A 26309-nucleotide genomic window follows, 5' to 3' on the forward strand; every position below is an offset into this window, starting at 1 on the left:
ACATCTAACGTTGCCAACTTTATTTTGTGCATTTGTGTAAGAACATTTAGTTTACAGGTTTCGGGGCTCTCTCAAACTGTATAATTTGCTTTGAGAAGTACACTCAATACAATTTTTTAATTGTTTAAAGCTGCATTCAACATCAAACTTACCTTGGGTAACTTTTGACAACTTACATCTGTGGACAAAGCTAATAGTGTTTTTTTAAACATCAACAGCACCTTGCCTGAACAGGACTTTAAAGAAATTAATATATTGAAAAAACATATTTGAACCCTTATTTGATTACTTTAATTGCACCATTAAAACATTTGACTTAAATTATTGGACCATTCCAGTCAGTGTACTGTTCTGATTTATCATTGTGTAGGTCAATTGGCCTGTCAGTGCGCATGTCTTTTTCGCTGGTCTTATAATTTTTGTGCAATAATTAAAGGCAAAGGACTAGATGCACTATTGTGTAAAGAGATTACACATGACTGTACCCTATTGCACTTAATCAAATAGTATGTGGGGATTTACAATCGCTTGCACTGTTTCACAAAATAAATATCTCATGTCAAATACTAGATAAGCATCTAAGTTATTTCTACTTGATCCTGTTTAGATAATAGGGACAGAATAAACTGTGGTACAGAATAAACCTGGGCCCTCAGCTGCCAGTAGCAGCTTCAGTTTCTTGGGTGGTCAGGGGACCCGTTCTGTTAGAGGATCCAAAGTAGACCACACCCTGATATAGGGTAGGCGCTATTATCCTCGATTCGTATTTTTTAGAGTCCTGCTCCTGAGCTAGAGTTTACACCAACTGCCTACTACCCCTGCTAACTTGGGGCCCCCCTCCAGTTATTAAGCACCAAAGCGGCTAGACATGGCACTTGTGCATACCTGCCCTTCAACACGTGCTGCCTTGTACTCAGAAATGATGCACGTTTCACCTAAATCCAGGAGGGATCTTTATCACCTAGAACGTGGATTACGAAGGAGTGACTGTGCATTTATCTAGGTGCCTATGTTGTGCCCCGCAATGCACAGAACCCTGTCATTGTAAGCTGTTCAAGCTATCTGGGGCATATCCAAATAAGCAGTTGACCCTAAACGGCGGTTTTTCTAAGTGGTCCGCGAATACACCGCAGCCAGACGAGTTCAGCCCATGAAGCTCAAGACCGGGAGCCAGTTCGTGTCAAGTGTACTACGGCCCTCAGTCTGTTCAAGGCCACAGCCAGATTCTCATCTCCCCTCCCTGCAGACTCCCTCCACGCCGCGGTTAAATGAACCTGCCCGTCTCACTGATTTCCACGGAGAGGACACTCGGACTCACAGGACAGGCACAGGAATAAGCAGAGACTGCAGGACCCCCAACGTCTTCCCCAGCCCCCCACCCCGGCAGCCCAGAGCCGCCGTCTAGCTCGCGGTTAAAAGGGCCGCCACCGCGGGGGGCAGACGGCCCCAGTTATGCGCAAGCGCATGTTGCTCTGGCGCTGCAGCCTGACCACCACCCCCCACCCCCCGCCCCCCGCCCCGGCGCCACGCGCAGGCGCGGCGAGGGCTCAAAGGAAGCGCGTTTAATTACTTCTAAATTTATGCGATGCTTTCTTCTTGATTCATGAGACAGGTTTTGGGTTTTTTTTCCAAATGTATAGAAAATGTTTTAAATTGTCCTTTTGTTATAAACTTCTATTGAATTGTTTTGTAAACAGAGAGTCTATTATAATGCTTACACTTTAAAATATGTAGGGAAATTTTATCATTAATTTTTATGAATGTTCCGTGTATGCTTGGGGAAAAAAAATGTTTTCTGATTGTTCGATGCCAAATTTTATATAGGTCCATTAGAAAAAGTCTGTGTTGTGTTTCCATTCATTATACCATTGCTGATATATATTTTTCTACTTATCAATAATCAAGACAGGTGCATTGAAATCTTCCACTAAAATGAAGGATTGTTCATTTTTTCCTTGTTGTACTATTAATGATAGATGTGACTTGAATCTCTTTGGATACTGCCTGTCCTTCATTCTTTCTCTTCTCTCCTTCTGACTTTAGACATTTATCAAACCATCTGATTCTAGCTTCTCTCTCTTAATTTCTCATATTCTCCATCTCCTTTTCCTCTTTGTGGAGTTCTGGATAATTTCTCCAAATACATCTTTCCGTTTACTACTTTTTCTTCAACTGTGTCTATCAAAACTGTGCTTTTTAAACCTATCCACTGAGTTTTCATTTCAACAATTACATTTTTCATTTTGAGGTGATCCTTTTTTTTGAGGTTACATTCATATAACTTGAAATTAATCATTTGAAGTCAGTAGCATTTAGTACATTCACAATATTGTACAACCACCACATTTGGTTTTTTTTATTTCAGATCTGTTTGTTCCTGATAATTTCCTATTATATGCTCTTTGTAATTATATTTCTTTGAAGCACTACATTTTTATACATTTAATTCCTTAAACATTTCCTATATAACTAGTCTATACTGAATATCTGACACTCCATCATCTGCAGTCCTTGGAATGTACTGTTCATTATTGTCCATTGTTTCTGTGACTCTCAGGCACAGTAACTTGGCTTCTCATGGGTTTGGTCATCTTTATTCAAGAGCTCATAGTAATAATCTGTGAGGGTCCTTTGAGCCTAACTTGAGAAAGCTTTCCTCCAGAGAGGGTTTGCCTCTAAGTACTCTGCTTGCTGGAAGGCACCTCCACCCAAAACCACCTCAGCCTCCATTGAGAATCTGGCTCAGAAAAGGAATCCAGAATCAGCATCTCCATCCCACCTTCCAATGTCAGTGAACACATGGTGGTGTGGATATATTATCCGACCTCAGGGCTCTCCCCCCACCACACCCCCATGCCTACTGGTCCAGCTGGTTCCCACCACCCTGCTCCACCCCAGCCCCTGATCCAGCCACCTCAGCTACCATGGGGGAAGTGAGAAGCTCCTTCTACAACTCTTCGCCATCAAATCCCAGGCACTAGCTGCCACAGATGGGGCTGTAGCCACTCTACGACTAGATCATGATTGTTTGTTTTTGGTGGTGGGTCTCTGGAGACCTCTCCTTTTGTGAGAACAGTGATGCATCAAAGATTATGTTCTATCTGGGGTCAAGCTGTGGTGCAGCAGGACTCTCTGAGCCCCCAGTAGTCATGATTCTGGTCCACTCCAGCATTTACCCATAATTAAGCTGATATTTCTATCTCCACCCTGTGTCTCTGTCTCCCAATTAGCTGTGAATTCAGGCACGGAAAGGGGATTTATTTATTGGGTCCCCTCAAATGCCAAAAGAGCACAGCCGGGAAGAATTGGGAAACACAGAAGGGGGTTGTGTGAGCATGGACTGCCCCCTCTGAGCCTGTTTCCTCTAAAATAAAATGAGTATAATCCTACCTGGGCTGACTAGTCCCAGGGTCATTGTACAATTAAATGAAAAGACAGGTGGGGAAGATCTTTGAAAGCTGAAATAACTCAATAAATTTACAGGATTGTTAGTACTGCAAACATTATTACTGCTAAAATTAACTATAATAACCAGCACCAGGGTTTCATGAACCAGCTCCACAGACAGGAAAGATGGAAAATCTTCACAATGCTCTTGGGTTTCCTGCTTTGGCAATGGTGTGGAGACATGGTGACAGCCAGTTTCTCAACTGCAGTTATTTTGTTTCATGCCCTTGAAATAAAATATTTCATGCCCATTTCCTGCAAAAATGCCACCCAGATAAATTTCTTGAGCCATCATTCTCAAGGCGTTGACTAATGAGCTTGTTATTTTCAGCCTAAAGAGCCCTCTCTTCCTCTTCCCTTGATTAGATGTACCCCCACACCCCACTATTTGAACTCACTCCCTTACGTGAAAAGAGGTCAAAGTTGCAACTGAGTTCTGCTAAATGTGGCAATTCAATATTTTTCAACCTTTTTTTACTGCAACTCATAGCAACATACACAATTTACAAAGCAACCCAGTACAAATACACACGCACACACACACACACACACACACACACAGATTTTCATAAAGCAATTCCTACCTTACATATCATGTATTTTCAATCCTATTCTATCCTATACTATTATAGTCTACTTGATTTTTTAAAATTATGGTCACAACTTAATAAACTGATTTGCATCTTGAAAAACATGGGAAAGTAACAAAGGAGGGTGTATGTCCACCTCTTAAGGTCCTGAAGAAAGACATGGGCTTCTCCCCTGCATCTCTCGATATGTGTTAGAGACAGTACAGTTTAACCCAGAAGCAGGGATGACCAGGGTGAGGTCTAATTCCTCTTTTCTCCGAGGCAATGCCTGCCTTCCTTCCTCTCGTCCTTCCTTCATAAAATATGTATTGTGAACCTATTATTTGCCAGGCACTGTGCTAGGTGCTGAGAACACAAAGATAAGTGAGACTGTGGAACAACTCCCCAGAGGGGACAGACACCCCCTCAGCTAATCAAAGGCTTAATGGTTAAACCCAATGGGTTAATGAAAGAAACCCAGGGAATGTGAGAGGCCAAGCCTCCTCCCCATCCTGGTACTCATTCCATGTGAAAGTGGTTCCACAACACTACCCTCCTGGCCCCTCTCTACCCTCCACACACTTCACCCCAAGGGAGGTGGAGGAATCTGTCTGGTGATTTTGGAAGGAAAACCTGGCATGTGTGACCCTGACATTTTCTTGTCCTTTTCTTCTCAAATCAAACTGCCTTGGCAGTGGGCATCTCTTACCCTGTCCTCCAGGCTGAAAGTTTTACAGAGGACCTTCCTCAGCACTGCCTGGGACGAGGTGGGTAAATGGATCACATTCTAGAGTTTAGTGTTATGAAGCCCACATAAAAAGTCACAGTCTCTTGGTGGGTGGAAGATCGATGTTGTTTAAGGGTACAAACTTGCAACAAGTAGCAATAAGCCATAGAGATCTAATGCACGGTATAATTAAATTAAACAATATTGTACTATAATTATGTAATGTGATAAATATCGCTACAACAGCAATCATATTACAATATATAATATATCAAAGTAACAGTTGTACACCTTACGTTTATACAATGCTCTACGTCCAATTTATTCAATTTTTTTAAAAGTCACAAGCACCAACAACAGCTCTTTCATAACGCAATAGCTCATCTCCATCTGCCCGATACCCTGTCACCCTGTCTTCATATTCATTGTTCCAGGATTTAGGCAAGGAAGAGGGGTGCTATTTAGAGGGTCTCCTTGCACACCCAGCATCTCCCACAAGTGAATCTTAGCCCTTCCCAATGCACATCCCCATCCTGGCTTCTTGCTGTCTCTTTCTACCCCTCTCACCAGTGTTTTGCTTCTCAAAAACCCAGGAACCAAGTTGGCAAAGACAGCCATCTCCACAACGGGCAGATGCGGGAGAAGATCCTCCAAAAAAGACACACATGTCTTTAGTGAGCAGAGGGGGAAAGAGGCTGTAACACTCACATCCACAGGGTGATCCACAGATCCAACCCTCATCTCGTTCTTAAAGCCCAGATCCAATCACCTTACCCCCACTTATAACCTTCTGATGTCTCAAAACAAAACCTCTTCCCTCCACTGGGAGAGCTAGAACTCTCCTCCTTTAAGGCAATCCCGAGTCCCCTCTTCTATAATACTTTCTCTGACTCTTATTGCTGCCAAAATATTGGCTCCCTGTACACCCATGCCGAAATGAGATACGGAGACAGACTTTTGGAGGAGAAAGAAAGGGTGGCTTTATTCTTTGCCAGGCAAAGAGGGGACACAGCAGGCTAGCACCTCAAGAACTGTGCCCCCCTCCCTGGGGAATAGGGAGAGGTCTTGTAGTCAGGGCTGGTGTTCGGAGGTATGTCATAAGGATCAAGGCAGTAACAGTCCTTCATTCTTCTTTCTTCTGCAGAGTTTCAAAAGGGTGGTGTTGCTGACAAGATTAGGGTGTGTGTAGGGTATCTGGTGGTCTCCTAATCTTGATGAGCTTCTCTGGTCCCTTTAATCCCACCTCAGGTGGTTTCCTGGCTGCTCCTCCCTTGATTTGCAACTGTTCGAATCTGCCCTTTGGAACTCAGGGAAGGTCATGGAGGCCGGAGTCTTGCCTACAAGAAATGGAGGACAAAAAGGCCTCCATGCCTGGGAACCCCATAGGGCCCTGCTCGGTTTCACCCTGGGCAGAGGGATGTGAGCTCAGGAAGCATATTTAACTAGTTTCTGTCACAATGGTTTAATGCAAGTATTGGCTAATGTGCTTTGATTTTTAAGATTCAATGAAATTGGCTAGAATCCCATTCCCACCTCCATCCCCCGTCCCTCTGGAATTCTAAAGGGCATATACAGCTAATGGAGTCTCTAGTCACCACTGCTTCAGCCGTACTTTGCCTAATTTGTTCAATAAACAGGTGCATTGTCCTCTCGTAATGCTGCCCCCATTCTGCACTAAAATGATCCAGATGTGAAATTCACACACACACAGAGGCCTTTATATATTTAGTAGATTTGACTAAAGGTTTGTAGGAATTACATTACAGAACCCAAATGAATTAAAATGAAATACTAGGCATCCTGTTCTAAGAATTCTATCAAGACACTTTCCACCTCTCCATCTATTACTTGGCCCTCTCTTTTGCCCTCTGTGATGTCCAATCCCTATAGATTTCTTACACAGATTCGTTTGGGTATCACTCTCCTTTCTCAGAATCCAACCAATCCTCACTCCCAGCTCCTTCCCTTCCACCTGCACATGGCTCATCGGAAAACTTTTCTAAATGGACGTAGTTTCCCCCAAAGAGCAATTGCAGTGCAGGTTGTAATTGTAATAATTTTCACTCCACTGTATATGGTCATGTTTGTTATAATTGTGTAACAGGGAAGAGCCAAATCTGACTACATGTTGGATCTGTTTCTTTTACTTTAACCTTTGCTTCCCGTTGCTTTTGTTCACTAAAAGGATACTGTCTATACATAATGGCCTGCCCCGGGCAACCCTGCCCCTCTGCCTGAATGTTAAACCAAAGTGCCTTTTTTCAGGGAAACAGCCAGACCCTGTCCTCCTGTGGATGGCTGCAAGAAAGAAGAAATTAACACAACCCCTCCCCCAGGCTGGCCATTCCAGGGGACAATTGCAAAACTTATGGCCTTTTTACTTTATTTCCTCATCTCCTCCCCCTCTCTGTTCTTTAAAAGAAACTGGCATCCAAACCCCAATAAGATGTTTTTTTGGAGACATTAGTCTGCCATCTTCTCAGTCTGCTGACTTTCCAAATAAAGTCGTATTCCTTGCCTCAATACCTCGTCTCCGATTTATTGGCCTGTCATGCGGCCAGCAGAGCGAGCTCGGACTCTCGGTAACAACTGCATGTTTTTAAATATTGTTCTCTAGAAACAGAGAGCATCTGGGAGCAGCTAGAGGGCAGGATCTGCACAGGTCTTCCTGTTCTTCGTGTGGCAGGTAATCTTGAAGATATTTATGATTTCCTCCTTGCCATTTCCGTTTTCCCTTTCCTCTCTCCAATCGACAATTCCTGTTCTTCCTCGCTTCTGGGAGGGCAAAGACTGCTGGTTGTTATTCTTGTTCTTGTAGTATCTGAAGCCCCACATTTTAGCTGTGCTCATAGACATCCAGAGTAAAGACATTTGCCAACCTCCTTCATAATTAGATGTGGCCATGTGACCAAATTCAGTCCATCACGTATGAGCAGAAGTGATGTGCACTTAAAGGGAAGGGGCACTTCCTTGCCTCTCCCTTCTTCCTCTTTCTGCTGGCCAGATGTGGGCCCAGGGACATGATGGGGAGCTCTCGGGGACCGTGAAGATAAGAGCAACATCCCAGAGTGTGACAGAGCAGGAGGTCAGAAGTGTGAATCCCCAGCCCCATGTCAGCCCGGATGCCCACGTTCACACTGGTTCATGAGATAAAAATTAAGTCCCAACATGTTTAAGCCACTGTATTCTGGGTTCCTTTGTTACAGCAACCAAACATGAATCCTAACTATATTAGTTTCTTAGAGCTGCCATAACAAAATGCCACAGACAGAGTGGCTTAGACAACAGAAATTTACTTTCTCACAGTTCTGGAGGCTGGAAGTCTGAGGTCAAGGTTTCAGCAGGGCTGGTTTCCTCTAAGGCCTCTCTCCTTGGCTTGTAGATGGCCGCCTTCTTCTGGTGTTTTTCACATGGTCTCCCTGCTGTGCTTGTCTGTGTCCAAATCTCTTCTCATGAAGACACCAGTCATTTTGGGTTAAGGCTCAACCCGAAGATTTCATTTTTAACATAATTACCTCTTTGAAGCCCTTATCTCCAAATGCTGTTACATTCTGAGACACCAGGAGTTAGGACTTCAACACAGGAATTTTGCGGGGACACAATTAAGCCCATAACACTAATGAATACACTTCTCTTCCTGGCTTCTGTTTTCCCGAGTGGATAGGCTAGATGTCCCTGAGGGAGAAGAGAAATGCTTGGAAGCATAGAAAGAGAGAGTCTCCTGGACTAAAAAGAGATTCCCCTGAGCCAGAGAGGCAAAGAGGAGGTAATGCCAGCAGTGGGGACCACATCCTGCTCCCCAGTAGCTCCCTAGGGGATGACCAGGCACAGGATTCCTGTACCTCAAGCCTGAGCCCCAGGAAGAAGGGGGGCAGTAGAGCAGGCCTGAGGGAGCCTCAGCAGCATGGAAAGCAAACACGGCTGCCAACAGGCCGGCCTCCTGGTGCCTGGGCTCCACGTGTGACCTGGAATCTTTGCACTGCCTTGGCTCCCAAGGCACCAAGATGACAAAGTTGCATTTCCCACCAACCCAGCAGAAACGGGGCTTGGAGTCTAATTGAAGTTGTTTTACAGAAAATAAAGAAATGCATTATCTCTTGCATATCTGATTAATTAACTAAAATCAGTGTGTTGTATCTGCCGGGACCTGACCAAGAATCAGGTACAGAATAGCATGCTTGAGGATCCATGGGGGAGGGGAAATGGGAACAAAAGCAGATACACATGCCAGCACCTCTTCCATCTTTATCCAGCTCAGTTTTCCCACCTGGATGTGTTTCCCTCTTCTGAGCTCCAGCAGGCATTTATCTTATCACAAGTACATTGATTTCCTTGGCGTGCTTGTGCTTTTGCCTTAAAATCCCTACACCAGGGGACTTCCCTGGTGGCACAATGGTTGGAACTCTGCGCTCCCAATGCAGGGGTCCCAGGTTCAATCCCTGGTCAGGGAACTCGATCCCACATGCATGCTGCAACTAAGAGTTTGCATGCAACAACAAAGGAGCCCACGTGCCGTAACTAAGGAGCCCGCCTGCCGCAACTAAGACCCGGCGCAACCAAATAAATAAAAAATTTTTAAACATAAAAAAAATCCTGGGACTTCCCTGGTGGCTCAGTGGTTAAGAATCTGCCTGCCAATGCAGGGGACACGGGTTCAAGCCCTGGTGTGGGAAGATCCCACATGCCACGGAGCAACTAAGCCTGTGCGCCATAACTACTGAGCCTGCACTCTAGAGCCCATGCTCTGCAACAAGAGACGCCACCGCAATGAGAAGCCCACGCACCATAACGAGGAGTAGCCCTTGCTCCCCGCAACTAGAGAAAGCCTGCACACAGCAATGAAGACCCAACGCAGCCAAAAATAAATTTATTTATTTATTTATTTATTTATTTATTAAAAAAAAAAAAAATCCCTATACCATCCTGCACCCCAGGAAGGGATTCAGCTCATGTTTTTCTTTTTTCTTTTTTTCTTTTTGTTTTTGTTTTTCCTCTTTTTTTCTTCTTTTTTATTTTTGATATTTTTCTAATTGAATGAAATGGGCACTGGGTCAAGACACAAAAACAAGAGGAAACATGGAGTCACTTAGGGTGGAATCACCTGGGGGAAGTTTCCTGAAGGCAGACACTGGGCTGGCTCCACGGAGAGGAGAAGGATGTGGTTTGGAACTGTGGCAGGAGGGATGGGGAAGGCCCGGGAGCCGGGCAGTGCCGCCAGCCCTCTCAGGAGCCTGACACAGGGCTGTCCTCCTCCTGGTCATAATTTATTCAACAGCAGCTGTGACTGAAAATATCCTAGGCAGCTGGTTTACTCTCTGAGGACCCAGCATGTGGGAGAACCCTGAGTGTAGCCCTTGGATACAGACCTGAGCTACACAGGATGCTCAGATGGACAATTACAGGGCACTGGGCAGGGGAAATAGGATTAGAGGATCAACCCCCTTCTGACACATCTTCTGACACAGATGTGAGCAGCCTGGGCTTTGGGAACTTCACTTTTGCCTTGCACCATGCCACATAGGCCTTCCCATCCTAATCCATGGTTCCCACCCCATTTTGGTCAGCCTTCTGGCTGATGATTGGACATCGACAGCAGGTAATTTCGTTTGGGAGAATGAGACCCCTAACCAGTCCATTCTGGCCTGACAATAACTGCTTATCTAATCCAGCCAGGCCAGGCTGCTTATATGAAAGCAGCCTCTTTCCTATAATCCACAAAATACGTGATGAGAGGGGTTGCACCTGGAGCTTCAGAAGGCGTTATTTGAGTGTATATGATATGTACACTGTATTTGAGTGTACACAGTATATTTGAGTGTATACAGTGTAGAGTCAGACTGCCTGGGTTCAAACGAGGGTCAGTCATCGTTCATTTCACAGAGGACCACACTGAGGCCAGAGAGATGACAGACTTTTCCCAGGGTCACCCGGGGCCAAGAGTTGCTGGAGGAGAAAATAGAGAGACAAGACTGCCCAAGAGGAAAGATGGCATTTGTCCTCAGTCTGAGTGAGACATATGTGTTGCTATGGTTTAAGCCCCCACCTCCACCCCCTGAGGGCGTGCCAAGTTCTGGGTAAGGAAATCCAGGCCTGGCTAGAAGGAAGCAGCTGGATGGAATAGAAGAAAGTCATGTAAGAGCCAAACCTCTGAGGTTCTGTCCTCACCTCTGGCACACTCCAGAGCCAGGAAGCAAAGCTTGACCGTCTGTGCCTCCATGCCCCCATCTCTTAAAGCAGGGCAATAATAGCTCAGCTGTGTTTTTGCTACACAGTCAACATGGTCCGGGAGTTAGAAGAGGTCAAAAGACCTAGGTTCGAATCCCTGCCTCACCCCACGTGACTTAGGCAAGGCTGTGGAACTCTTGGAGGCTCAGTTTCCTCATCTGTAAAATGGGGACACCTTATGGACTTAAAGAGCTGCTGAAAGGAACAAATGTGACGTTGCCTAGGAAATGGAGATGGACACAGATGTGAGCAGCCTGGGCTTTTGGAGTTTTGGGAACTTCACTTTTGCCTTGCGCCATGCCACATAGGCCTTCCCATCCTAATCCATGGCTCCCACCCCATTTTGGTCAGCTCAGGCTGCTATAACAAACTATTACAGATTGGGGCGGGGGGTGCTTCAAAAATAAACACATTTCTCACAGTTCTAGAGGCTAGGAGTCCAAGATCAAGGCACCGGTAGATCCCATGTCTGGTGAGAGCCTCTCCCTGGTTTACAGACAGCTGTCTTCTCATTGTATCATCACATGGCAGAGAGAGCAAAGAGAGGAAGCAAGCTCTCACGTCTCTTCTTAAAAAGCACTATGAAAAGAAGGCTCCACCACACACCTATGGTCAATTAATCTTCAACAAAGGAGGCAAGAATATACAATGGAAAAATGACAGTCTCTTCAGCAAGTGGTGTTGGGAAAGCTGGACAGTCACATGTAAATCAATGAAGTTAGAACCCTCCTCACACCATATACAAAAATAAACTCAAAATGGCTTAAAGACTTAAATACAAGACATGACACCATAAAACTCCTAGAAGAGAACATAGGTAAAACATTCTCTGACATAAATCATACCAATGTTTTCTTAGGTCAGTCTCCCAAGGCAATAGAAACAAAAGCAAAAAATAAGCAAATGGGACCTAATCAAACTTACAAGATTTTGTACCGCAAAGGAAACAATAAATAACACAAAAAGAAAACCTACAGACTGGGAGAAAATGCAAATGATGCAACCAACAAGGGCTTAATTCCCAAAATATACAAACAGCTCATACAATTCAAAAACAAAAACACAAACAACTCAATCCAAAAATGGGCAGAAGACCTAAACAGACATTTCTCCAAAGAAGACATACAGATGGCCAATAGGCACCTGAAAAGATGCTCAACATCGCTAATTATTAGAGAAGTGCAAATCAAAACTACAATGAGGTACCACCTCACACCGGTCAGAATAGCCATCATTAAAAAGTCTACAAATAACAAATGCTGGAGAGGGTGTGGAGCAAAGGGAACCCTCCGACATTGTTGGTGGGAATGTAAATTGGTGCAGCCACTGTGGAAAACAGTATAGATGTTCCTCAAAAAACTATGATCCAACAATCCCACTCCTGGGCACATAACCAGACAAAACTGTAATTCAAAAAGATACATGCACCCCTATGTTCATAGCAGCACTATTCACATTAGCCAAGACATGGAAACAACCTAAATGTCCATCGACAGATGAATGGATAAGATGTGGTACATATATACAACGGAATAATACTCAGCCATAAAAAAAGAATGAAATAATGCCACTTGCAGCAACATGGATGGACCCAGAGATTATCATACTAAGTGAAGTAAGTCAGAAGGAGAGAGACAGGGATTTCCCTGGTGGCGCAGTGGTTAAGAATCTGCCTGGCAATACAGGGGACACGGGTTCGATCCCTGGTCTGGAAAGATCCCACATGCCTGGGAGCAACTAAGCCTGTGCGCCACAACTACTGAGCCTGCGCTCTAGAGCCCGCGAGCCACAACTACTGAGTCAGTGCACCACAACCACTGAGCCTGCGCACCACAACTACTGAGCCCACGTGCCACAACTACTGAAGACCATGTGCCTAGGGCCCGTGCTCCCCAACAAGAGAAGCCACCGCACCGCGCACTGCAACGAAGAGTAGCTCCCGCTCACCACAACTAGAGAAAGCCCGCACGCAGCAATGAAGACCCAAAGCAGCCAAAATAAATAAATAAATTTATTTTTAAAAAATATATATATATGTGTACCAAGAGGACTAGGAGAATCACTACAAGACAAAAAAAAAAAAAGTAAGAGACAAATATATGATATCACTTATATGTGGAACCTAAAATATGACACAAATGAACTTATCTACGAAACAGAAACAGACTCACAGACATAGAGAATAGACCTGTGGTTGCCAAGGGGGTGTGGTGGAATGGATTGGGAGTTTGGGATTATCAGATGCAAACTATTATATATAGAATGGATAAACAACAAGGTTCTACTGTATGGCACAGGGAACTATATTCAATATCCTATGGTAAACCATAATGGAAAAGAATATGAAAAAGAATATAAATGTATGTATAACTGAATCACTTTGCTGTACAGCAGAAATTAACACAACATTGTAAATCAACTATACTTCAGTAAAATAAATAAAACATACAAAATAAAAATTTTAAAAAGAAAAATTGATAATTTTGCAGTGGAGACATGCAGCAGACTCTACCCTAACCAAGTGATCAAAATTCACTTCACCAATAATGGCACAACCTGACATGAAGTGCCTCCTGAAATGAGGGGCTGAGAGGGACACAACATCAATTCTGTAGTATTACTGCCTGCAGTGCATAAACCAAATCTAATTACGAGGAAACACCAGAAAACCCCAAATTGAATGACAGTCTACAAACTAATAGCCCTGTACTCTTAAAAAAAATGAATTGAATAATAGCAGTAGGGATGAAGAGAAAGTAAGCTAATTCATGAAATAATTAGAAAATAAATCTAATGAAGTGTTCTCCTGTATGTAGCATTTGCTACGAACTCTGTGGGGGGGGAGAAAGGTACACAATTAGAGACCTGTTTATGCCTAAAATTTCTCTCCATAAATGCTCGAGAAACTGGTAACATTGGTTATCTCTGGAGAAGGGAGGTGGAGAATTGGATTTGGAGACAGCACTGCTTTTCACTATAACCTTTTCATCCTACTTGAATTTTTAAAATCATTTAAGTATATTATTTGTTTAAAGTCTTATATTTTTAAGTTAATCTTAAAAGATAGCTCCCAAACATAATATTAAATGAAGAAAACAAACACAAAAGAGTACATATTATATGATTCCATCTATACAGATTATAAAACTAGGCAAAATTAATCCATGTAATAAAAGTCAGGCTAGGAGACTCACATTTCCCAATTCCAAATCATACACAAAGCAACAGTAATCAAAACAGAGTGGTAGGGCTTCCCTGGTGGCGCAGTGGTTGAGAGTCTGCCTGCCAATGCAGGGGACACGGGTTCGAGCCCTGGTCTGGGAAGATCCCACATGCCGCGGAGCAACTAGGCCCGTGAGCCACAGCTACTGAGCCTGCACGTCTGGAGCCTGTGCTCCGCCACAGAAGAGGCCGCGACAGTGAGAGGCCTGCGCACCGCGATGAAGAGTGGCCCCCGCTCACCACAACTAGAGGAAGCCCTCGCATAGAAAACGAAGACCCAACACAGCCAAAAATAAATAAACAAATAAATTTTAAAAAAAAACAGAGTGGTACTAGCATAAGGACAGACATATAGACCAACAGAATAGAATTGAGAGTCCAGAAATAAACCCATACATCTATGGCTAATTGGGTTTTTTTTAATTTTTATTGGAGTATAGTTCATTTACAATGTTGTGTTAGTTTCAGGTGTACAGCAAAGTGAATCAGTTATATATATTTAAATGTATCCACTCTTTTTTAGATTCTTTTCCCATAGAAGCCATTACAGAGTATTGAGTAGAGTTGCCTGTGGTTGGCCAGTTGGTTTTTAACAAGGGTGCCCAGACTATTCAAGAGGGAAAAAATATTCTCTTCAGTATAAGGTGGGACAACTAGATATACATGCAGAAGAATGAAGTTGAACCCACATGTCACGCCATATTCAAAAATTAACTCAAAATGAATCAACAACATACATGTAAGGGTTAAAACTATAAAACTTTTAGAAGAAAAGGTAAATCTTCATGAACCTTGGATTTAGCAATGGATTCTTAGGTATGATACCAAAAGCACATACAACCAAAGGAAAATTAGGTAAATTGGAATTCATCAAAATTTAAAACTTCTGTGCATCAAATGACATCATCCAGAAAGCAAAAAGAAAACCTAAAGAATGGGAGAAAACATTTGCAAATCATATATCTTTAAAATGTCTAGTATCCAGAATATATAGAGAACTCTTAGAATTCAACAACAGAAAGACAATCCAATTTTAAAATGAGCGAAGGATTTGAATAGACAGTTCTCAAAAGAAAATATATAATCAGTAAACACATAAAAAAGTCAACATCATTAGTTATTAGTGAAATGCAAATCAAAACCATGATAACATACCACTTCACACCCACTGTGATGGCTGTAATTTTTTTTTAAAGGTAAATGGTAGCGAAGACTTGGAGAAACTGGACCTCTTGTGCATCATGGGTAGGAATGTAAAATGATGCAGCCACTGAGGAAAACAGTGTGATGTTCCTTCAAAAAGTGAAACATATAATCATCATATGACCCAGCAATTCTACTTCTAGGTATATATCCAAAAGAATTGAAAACAAGTATTCAAACAAATATTTATTAAAACAAATAGTGTGCACAGAAATGTTCACACTATTCGAAGCACTATTCACAGCAGCCAAAAGGTGGGAACAACTCAGATGTCTATCAATGGATGAGTGAATAAGTGAAATGTGGTCTATCCATACAATGGAATATTATTCACCCACAAAGTGAAATGAAGAAGAGATACCTGCTAAACAGGGATAAACCTTGAAAACATTACATTAAGTGAAAGAAGCCAGAAACAAAAGGTCATGTATTATATGAGCCCTTTTATACAAAATATCCAGAATAGGTAAATCCCTAAAGATAGAAAGCAAATTGGTGGTTGCCGGGGAGAGTGGGGAGGGGGAATCAGAAATGACTGCCTAATGAAGACAGAGCTTTCCTTTGGGGAGATGAAAATGTTTTAGAACTTGATAGAGGTGGTGGTCTCACAGCACTGTGAGTATATAAAATGCCACTGAATTATACACTTTAAAATGGTTAATTGTATGTTGTGTGAATTTCAACTCAAATTTCTTTTGAGGGGGGAAAAATGTCAGGCTAGGGGTTAACCTCATCCTGAGCTACTGTCTGGAAGGGGCACAAGGGTGGCTTCTGGGGGGCTAGTCGGTTTGCTTTCTTGGGCTGGGTTCTGGCTGCACTTGTGTGTGAATTTGTGAAAATTTTCAACAAGCTCTATACAGGTGATGTGTGCTGTGTCTTCTATGTATTTTATACTCCAACAAAGGAAGTTTGTTTTGTACTTTTTTATTGTTTTTTGTTTGTTTGTTTGGCCGCACCTTGTGGCTTGCGGGATCTTAGTTCCCTGACCAGGGATTGAACCTGGGTCCCGGCAGTGAAAGCACAGAGCCCTAACCTGGAACTCTGGAACACTGGAACACCAGAGAATTCTCTGTTTTGTACTTTTTTAAAAAGGAAATTCTTCTTGCTACATTTAAGGTGCTGACAACAGCCCTTCTCTTGTAACAGGGCCAGGATAAGGGTGATGCAAGCAATGTGAATCGTGCAAGTGTTGACTCAGATCCAGTCTTTGTTTCAAAGGCTGCTATTTTGTTCATCATGGCTTTTTTTGCATTTGTTTTGGTTTTTGAAATATTGCCAATAAAATATTGTTTATCTCTGTCACTGAGGTTTTGGGCATCCTCTGAAATGTTGCACCCCAGACAGTGTCTTACTCACCTCACCCTAGTCCCCTCCCTAAATTTCAACCCAGCACCATTGGGAACTGAAGGAAATGCAGTCTGAAGAGTAGGGGGGGAGCTCGCCCCAATCTGCCTCTTCCTGTGAGAATAAGGGGCTTCCTGAAGTGCATCCCTCAGCCTCAGGTGGCACAAACAAGACCCCCGCCCTTCTTCCTGACACTCCCCCAAGCCTCCTGACCCCCACAGGTTCCAGGCCCCCAGAGTGAGGCCACATTGCTCAGGAGGCAGGGGCGTGAGGCCCCACGCTACCCAGTAAGGAGCTGGATAAAAGGTAGCTGCCAGAGTTTGTACTGGGGAAACCTCAGGGGGCTCCTAATAAATGGGCATGCCCCATTCCCGTAATCCTTAGCAACATTCGTTTCTGGAAATGTTGCTTTCCCTTCTGTTTTCTGAGTGGGCAAAAGTAAGTGCAGGCATCTTGAGCGTGTATTTAAGTAGATGAGTTGGAGGGCGTGGCCTGGCTTGTCCAGTTCGCTCTCTTTCTTACACTCCTGGGGGATTTGCTTATGAAATCAGATCCTCCCATCATGAAGAAAAAGTTTAACTGTGTCACTTTCCCTTGAATGAAATAGGAACTTTTTAAATAGATGTCTACAAAGCAGTATGTATTTTTTAAATGCAGCAAAGTAGAGATTTCTCAAAAAAATGTGGTGATCTTTAAATATTTAACAATTTAGAATATCCTCTCTAGTTAATAAAGGTACATTCTATAAAGAGAAAAAATATATTTTAAATACATATTATAAAAGACAACCTATACCACTTATAGATCTACATCTATATGAACATATATGTGATACATATTCTTTATTTTTAAATGGGATCAAATTCTAGAACAATGCAGCCCAACAGACATTTCTGCAATGATGGCAATGTTTTATATCTGCACTGTCCAACATGATAGCCACTAGCCACAGTTGCTACTGAGCACTTGAAATGGAGCTGGTGTGACTGAGGGTCAGAATTTCTAATTTTATTTTATTTTAGATAGTTTAAATTTAAATGTATTTAAATAGCCACATGTGTTACTGTACTGTATTAAGCAGTACAGAGCTGTATAGCATTTCGCAAACATTTAATTCACTTAACATTGATTGGCAAGGTCTTTCCAATTCAATAAATATGCTTCTCAAACATCAGTACCTATGTACATGATAACACTAATAAGTTAAAAAGTGTAATGTAAAACTAGATCCCAATCATAGCAGCACCAAAAATATATATATTAGGATAATTTTTTTTTAAGACCATACATGACCCAAATAAAGAAACCTAGAAAATCTCATTAAGGTATTTTTTAAAAGGAAGAGGAAGAAGATTAGAAACAGTGGAAGACGAGGTGGGACAGGACTGAAATATCCAGGGACCAAAAGACAGACTGTCAAGGGTGATGTTGGTGAAGAAGATGATGCTAGGTAAGGCAAAGAGAAATGCAGAGCCTACACATGCAGTCCCGTATAGGAATTTGAGTTTTGTTCTGAAAGAAAAGAGAAAATATTGAGTCATTGAAGAGTTTTATTTATTTATTTATTTTTAGCAAATGTGGGGTTTTTTCTAATATTTATTTTTTAACATCTTTATTGGAGTACAATTGCTTTACAATGGTGTGTTAGTTTCTGCTTTATAACAAAGTGAATCAGCTATACATATACATATATCCCCATCTCTTCCCTTTAATATTTATTTATTTGTTTGTTTGTTTGTTTGTTTGTTTATTTATTTATTTGGTTGCACCAGGTCTTAGTTGCGGCAGGCGAGCTCCTTAGTTTCGGCTCGCGGCCCCCTTAGTTGTGGCATGTGAATGCTTAGTTGCAGCAGGCATGTGGGATCTAGTTCCCTGACCAGGGGTTGAACCCAGGCCCCCTGCATTGGGAGCACAGAGTCCTATCCACTGCGCCGCCAGGGAAGCCCCACTGAAGAGTTTTAAAGAGGAGCAGGACATGATCTGCTCCATGTCTAAAAAGAGCACTGATTTGGAAAATGCCCTGTAAGGGGCACAAGGAGGATTATTTAGGAAATTTAAGGAACAGTTGAAAATAGTATTCAAGAGCTCAGCCTCTTACCTGTTGATGAACTTCTCTGTACCTCAGTTCCTCATTTGTAAAATGGGGTTAAAAATGGTATACCTACCTTGAGGGTTACTTTGAGATTAAAAAGAACTAGTGTTTGTAATACACTTAGACAGTGCCCGGCACATAGCAAGTGCTTTATAAGCCATTTACTCTTATTATGACTGCATTAGTCCAGAGGAAAGATGATGTAAGCTTTGAGTGGTAGCGGTGAAATTATTTTGGCGGAAGACTGCAGCTGTAGGAGGCTGTGGAGTTAAAAGGTTTACTGAAGATGCAAAAGCTTGGAGAGAAGTGGGGAAAAGAGCGCTAAATGGGAGGTAGATGGGAGACATGAGTGGGCGGTATGGGAAATGAAGTAATCATAGATGACTTCAGAGTTTTTGGCTTAAGCAATTGTGCTGATGGGGGTCCCATTTATGCAAAGGAAAAGACTGGAGGTCAATTTAGGACATATCAGATTTGAGATCTCCACGTGGCTATACTAAGTAATAGTTGATCAATGGGTCAGAGCTCAGGGAAGAGTTTGGACTGAAGTTATAAACATGTTCTTCATTTTTGCGAGAGGGCAAATATTTAATAATATAATTTGAATTGGACATTTCGTAATAATATTTAAAGGCACTCAAATCCTAAGAAATTTGATAGATCAAACACATGTAAAATTATATTTGTATAAATCATTCATTGAAGCATTGTTTGTAATAGTACAGTTTGTAAATCACCTAAATAGCCACTGATAGGGGACTGGTTAAATAGCCTATAATATGATCATAAATGGAATATTATACCACTGATAAGAGAATTAGTCAAATTCATATGTCCTGATATATCAGTTAAATGATGCTCAAGAGACATTGTTCAGTGAAAAAATAAGATGCACAGCAAAATGTATAAAAGACTACATTTGTGTGTGCTCCATACCTCTCCTCTAAAAAACAGATTTGCAATGTTATATTCATGGATTATTTCAGGAAGGATACACAATTGCTAACAACTGTAGCAATGGCTAGAGGACAGGAGTTGATCAAGATTTACTTTTTACTCCATGTTCTTTGGTATCTTTGAATTTAGAACCACATACATGCATTACAAATATTTTAAGTATGTAAAAAAATTTTTAAACATGGTTTCGGGGAAAAAAATCACTCTGGTAGCAATGTGGAGCAATGTGCAACAAACTGGCATCAGGAGACCAATTAGCAGGCTACTGCAATACTCCAAGCGAGAGAAGATGAGTACTAGGGCTAGGGCTGTGTCAATGAGGGTGGAGAGAAGAGTTTGCTCCAAGAAGCATTTTACAGGTAGAATTCAAACTCAGATGAAAGGCTGGTTATGGGGGTGAAAGCAAGAGAGGATGACTCCCGGGATTTGGGCTAAGAAAGATTTTGTACTCGGAGTCACTCCCCCCAGGTCTACCCATTCCTCCAATAGCTCCTGGAAGGCTGGATGGACAGAGATCTTCCTGGGAAAGCTGAAGAGAGGGGGTGGGGGGAGCGTCTAGGTGAACAGAGAGCTCCAGCCACCACCACTGCCCCCCCCACACACACACACAGCATCACACGGACTCCTGGACTGCACCTCATGCTCTCACCAGAGAAGCTGAAACACATGCTTTCCTAATCAGTGCATTTGGAAAAAAGAATACCCATCGACATTCTCCTCCTTTCCTTCCTGCCAGTGAGCAGCAGAAATGCCTCCAACATAAAGAAAAGATTTCTAATTTTTTTCATTTTGCCCGTCTGAGAGTTGAATTTCCCCTCTTAGAGGAAATTCCTCCTACTTTGGATTAGCCTGACCCAGAGTAGCTGCAGGATGCTGCATTTGCATGCCGCAATTCTATTGGCTGAAGCCAGCTGGCAAGGGGTGTGGAGTAATTGTCAGCCTCTTCAGAAGGAGTTAACTTGTTATGAGCTTGCAAGTCAGGAGGTAACAGCTTGCTTACAAGGCAGCTTTGCCCAAGATGTGTCCTGGCTCTGGAAGGTTAAGGTGGAGGTGGCTTCAGACAGCTGTGGGACCTCTGCCCGTATTTTTTTGTTTTCCCCAAAAGCCAGTAAAAAAAAAAGCTAACTCTGCTGACATTCCACAAGGATGAGTCTTGTTTATCCCTAGGCACAGCGGTACCCGCCAAAAAACTGCTAATCCGTTTTCCCTTTACTGGAGAGACTGAGTCAGGACTCAGGGGGGCTATTCTCACCTCTCAGACAGCCCTTTCTGGCCCTCCTCTGACTTTGTGCAGACTGAGAAGAGCTGAGCTCAGCCAAGCCAAAACCCTGAGGTTGAGCCTGTAAAAGCCCAGGCAGCCCCACAGCCCATGCTCTCGAGCATCTTTGCCAGGCGCTGCTGCCCAGGAGATGGGCACGAGCAAGATCTCACCAGCGGGCAGGTCCTGACCTTCATGGGAGACTCCAGTCCTTTGCTTTGGAAACCAGCAACCCCCCTCACCACCTCTAGCCACCCTCGAGAGAAGAGGAAACCACCAGCAGCCCCTCACATACAAGGTTCACATCCTCAGTCTTTTCCGACTCACTGCCCAACCCATGACTATATTAACCAGGTAGCTTATTTTCTGTATTCTGATGCTTTGACATCTGGGGTGACCGCCCCTCCCAGGGGCGGCCAATTCCTGGAAGTAGTAAACCACTCACCCACCAGTGCACCTTTCAAATGCAAACCAACCAATTCAATCAACCAAACTAATTAACCAATCTAATTCCATTAACCAATCGGATTTGAGGGTGCCCACACCCTCAACCATCTCCTTTATCAGGCGCTCACATTCCGGATCACCAGCCACCTGCCCTAATCATCCCACGGCCAGGTACCAGCCAACTGGAGACACCCTTGTGCCCCAGAGACCACTGAGATTATTCAAACTAGCCAATCCTAAACCTGTTTAACCTGCCTCATCTGTCCCTTCCCACAGAAACCACAATAATGGCTCTTGCCCACAATCTCTCCTTTGCCTCCGCCTCCAACACTAGTGCTTCCCAGTGCGGCCCACCCCCCCGCCACCCCCCATACAGTGGTGTGCATCCCTCTTGAGATCTATGAATATAACCAACTACCTTTTCAGTGGTAGTCATCTCCTCATCCGCTGGCCCTGCCATACCTAAATAATAATAAAACCTACATTTTTAAACAATGACCTCAGACCTCAGCTCCCACCAGCTTCTGAAACTGTCCTCACCCGGTGACCACCTTGCTGCTAAATCTAATGAATGCGTTTTAGTCTTTACTTGACGCCACTGACCACTTGCCCATCTCTGGGGTGTGGCTCTCTCCTGGCTCTCCTATCCCCCTGGCTCTCCTATCCCTCTGGCACTCTTTCTCACACTCCTTTGTGGCTTAAACACCAGTGCTCCTTCAGGTCCTGTCCTGGGTTTCGTTTTCTTCTAGGACTACAATGCCCCCTGGGCGGCTCATTACCACCTATTTGCCGACACCTACTAGATATCTGCCTTCCACTCAGACCTTGCTCCCAGCCAGCCCCAACCTGGACCTCTGCACTGCGTGTCCCACAGGACCTCAAACTCAACATGGTTGACATTGAACTCATGATCTTTTGCCCCAAAGCTGCCCCATCTCTTCTCTTCTTTCAGAGCAACCACACCAAAAACCTGGGAATTCCTGCAAGACCTCACCAAACACACCTATGACGTGCCCATGTGCTGTGAATTCTCCCATGTGGGTCTCTCTCATCTGTCCCACCTCTTCCATCTCCACTGCTCCTGCCCCATTTCAGGCCCTCACCCAGCCACATCTCAGGCACCATCCTTCCCCTCCCCCTGCCCACTCCATGTGTGAACCACACAGAACTTCAGAATGTGCTGTTCCCCAGACACAGTTCACACTTCCATGCCTTTGTTTCTGAGACTCTCTCTGTTGGAAATGCCTTTCTTCTTCTTTCCAGAAAAACAACCACTACTTTCTCCCAAACTCTCCTTGGAATTTTCTCCCTTTTTTGCCTGACAAACAGCACCAACGATACTTGATTGCTCTTATTTCTTTATATGTTCATTCAAAAATATTTATTAAGAATCTACTTTGTGCTAGGACCTGGAGGCCCTAGAGATACAACAGTAAATAAGGCAGACACAGACCCTGACCTCAAGGAAGTGTCTATCACACCGCCCTGTTCCCCCAGAAGCTGCCTTCTGCCTCTCTACCTCTGCTCTGAACCCACTACAAGACGAAAGGACCAGCTGAGCAGGAGACGCTCCATGTGGCCCTCTGTTAATCCCCTACACTGCCCCAGAGTAATCTTTCGAAGGAATGCATCTCTCTGGCCATTCTGCACCCTTCCGATAAAACTTTGATGACCTCACGTTACCCACATTCCTCAACTGGGTCTTCCCCGTTTTGCCAGTGACCCCTCTCAACATTCATTGCCACAGGCAACCCCAAACCACCTGTATGTTCCCACATCCGCTTTGCTTTGCTTTGTCTCTATGCCTTTGTTCATGCCCTCTCCTTCACCTTAAATGCCTTTCCTTCTCTTCACCTGGTTTATTTGTTATCTACTGCTGTGTAACAAACCACTTGGGCTAGTAACTAAAGGCAACAACCATTCTGTGAGTCAGCAGTTTGGTCAGGGGTCAGCTGGGACGGCTCATCAGTACTCCATATGGACTTACAGGGCTCACCCATGCATTTGTGGTCAGTTGACAGGTGGACGGGGGCTGGACGATCCTAGAACGTCTTACTCAATACCTGGCAATTCGGTGGGGCTGTTAACTGGAGCATTTCAGTTCAGGTCTCTCCATGCGGCTAGCTTGGGCTTCCTCAAGTGGCAGCTGGGTTCTAAGAAGCAAGCCCTCTTCCCTTTTACGGCCATCGCTGAAGTGCCAGCGGCCAAAATGAAGTTCAATCCCTTTGTGACTTCTGACTGATGGAAAACCGGAAAAGGAATTTCAGTGCACCTTCCCACATTCACAAGAAGATTATGTCTTCCCCTCTTTCTAAAGAGCTGAGACAGAAGTACAATGTTCGATCCATGCCCATCCGAAAGGACGATGAAGTTCAGGTTGTACGAGGGCACTACAAAGGGCAGCAAATTGGCAGAGTAGTCCAGGTTTACAGGAAGAAATATGTCATCTGCAATGAACAAGTGCAGTGGGAGAAGGCTAATGGCACGACTGTCCGTGTGGGCATTCACTCCAGCAAGGTGGCTATCACCAGACTGAAACTGGACAAAGACTGCAAAAAGATCCTCAAATGTAAAGCCAAATCTTGCCAAGCAGGAAAGGAAAAGGGCAAATATAAGGAAGAAACAATTGAGAAGATGCAGGAATAAAGTAATCTTGCATACAACTTTCATTAAAAACTGTTAAAATGAAAACAAAAAAAAAAGAAGCAGCAAGCCATAATGCACAAGCATTTATGAAGTTTCTGCCTGATCACATTTCCTCAAATCCCATTGGCCAAAGTATGTCATATAGCTGAGCCCAGAATCAATATGAAAGAGGTGTGACTCCCTGGGGAGCCATTAAGGTAACAATCTACCACAGTCTGCCCTCTACCCCTAATGATGCACAGCCTTCCCACATGTGAAATATACACCCCCTACCAAAACACCCAAAGTAGTATCCAATCATGACACCAGGCTCAAAGTCCTTGATCTCATAACATGCAGCAGGTCTGGATGTGGCTGAATCTCCTGGGGTACAACTCCTCGGGTGTGGCTCCTTTTGATCCAGAAGCCTGTGAGCTAACAAGACAAGAAATCTGCTCCCCACGTGCCTAGCATACAATGGTATCACGTACAGGATAACCTCAATAGATGCTCCCCTTAAAAGGGGGAGAAACAGGAGGCACGTAGCAATCATGGAATTCAAAGCCATTCTGGAATCGAGCCAGGCACTATTATCAGGACCCCTACTCCAGAGGCAGGGAATGTTACTTGAATAGAGCTCAGTTCCCCTTGGCTTCTAGTTATATCCTCCGGGCTCTTGGTTCTGCCCTCCGAGAGGATTTTCTTTTCCATAAGAAAAGGCCTGTGTGAATATTGGCCAGCTTACTGCCCATAGACAGTTGGGGGGCCCAAGGCGTCTTTTCATTTTTAACTGTGTCATTCCCTTTGAGTCCAAACTGATAGAGTTTTTTGTTTGTTTGTTTGTTTGTTTTAATTTTAATCAAGTCCAATTTATTTATTTATTTTTATTTTTATTTTTTTTTGATAAGAGTTTTTGCCAATACAATACTCTTTAAAACTTTATGGGTTTTCTGTGAGTATTACTGGGTTCACTTTGTGCACCAAAAGTCACATGCATAATTAGTTTCAAGAAGACTCTATTTCTGCTATGGGAAAACATCCTTAATTTTCTCAGAAACCCTTTTGTTTAACTGAGAAGGTCTACTAGGCACCATCTTAAATCTTCCTGGGGTCTGAACAAAGTTTCTACAATCATATGCTTGATTTAATCTTTACCCTTAGGCTAGTTCTCACTTTGAGAATCTATTGCCTGCTGGAGAGACTGGAAATGAGACCGGTTTTCTTTTCCATCTCAGCAAACTGGACAGATCCTCATTTAGCTCATCTCTCTTATAACACCTTATCATGCCAGCTAGAAGCACCCAAATGACACTTTCAGCATTCTGTCTCTAGATCCCTTTAGCTAAATCCACAAATTCAGTAGGCGCATTTTCTGTTACCAAAAGCAATGTTTTTGCCAATTGTTTCTCCACCGTATAACATGAGTCACCCTTGGTCCAGCCTCCAAGCAGTTTCCTTACTGCTTTCCCAGCCTCTCCCACCAGTTCATTCACAGCCCCTCCAGCCTGCACCACAGCCTCCTTGCTGCTTATCATGCAAACCTTTGCCCACCACCCAGTTCCAAAGCCACTGCCCCATGTTTAGTTTTTGTTTTATTTTTTTAATAATCATTCTAGGAGCACAGGAGGTACTGAGCACTTCTTTTTTTTTTTTTTTTTTTTTATTTTTGGCTGTGTTGGGTCTTCGTTTCTGTGCGAGGGCTTTCTGTAGTTGTGGCAAGCGGAGGCCACTCTTCATCGCGGTGCGCGGGCCTCTCACTATCGCAGCCTCTCTTGTTGCGGAGCACAGGCTCCAGACGCGCAGGCTCAGTAGTTGTGGCTCACGGGCCTAGTTGCTCCGCAGCATGTGGGATCTTCCCAGACCAGGGCGCGAACCCGTGTCCCCTGCATTAGCAGGCAGATTCTCAATCACTGCACCACCAGGGAAGCCCCCATGTTTAGGTTTTTAAAGCATGTTTAGGTACCACACTTCTAGGTACCAATTTATGTATCAGGTACCTATCGCTACATAACAAATCATGTAAAACAACAGCTTCAAACAACCACCGTTTTATTAAGTTCATGGATTCTGTGGATTAGGAATTCAGACTTGTCTCTGTCCCGCAATATCTGGGGCCTCAGCTTGAAAACTCGAAAAGTTAGGCGGACAACTCAAACAGCTTGGGGCTGGATTGTCTGGAAGCTTCTTTATCTA

General features: G+C 43.6%; 1 long non-coding RNA gene and 1 pseudogene across 2 annotated transcripts in view; one reads left to right on the top strand and one right to left on the bottom strand.

The window, feature by feature from the left end:
* Positions 1–26309, bottom strand: part of LOC309668208 — a 154748-nt gene that overhangs the window by 44764 nt on the left and 83675 nt on the right. The gene's annotated exons all lie outside the window — the stretch shown is intronic.
* LOC309668205 (large ribosomal subunit protein uL24 pseudogene) lies at positions 1564–24640 on the top strand (annotated as a pseudogene). Its single transcript has one exon. The product of its transcript is annotated as a large ribosomal subunit protein uL24 pseudogene (transcript).

The sequence above is a fragment of the Balaenoptera physalus genome, assembly GCF_965194825.1.
Source record: "Balaenoptera physalus genome assembly, chromosome: 10".
NCBI lineage: Eukaryota > Metazoa > Chordata > Mammalia > Artiodactyla > Balaenopteridae > Balaenoptera > Balaenoptera physalus.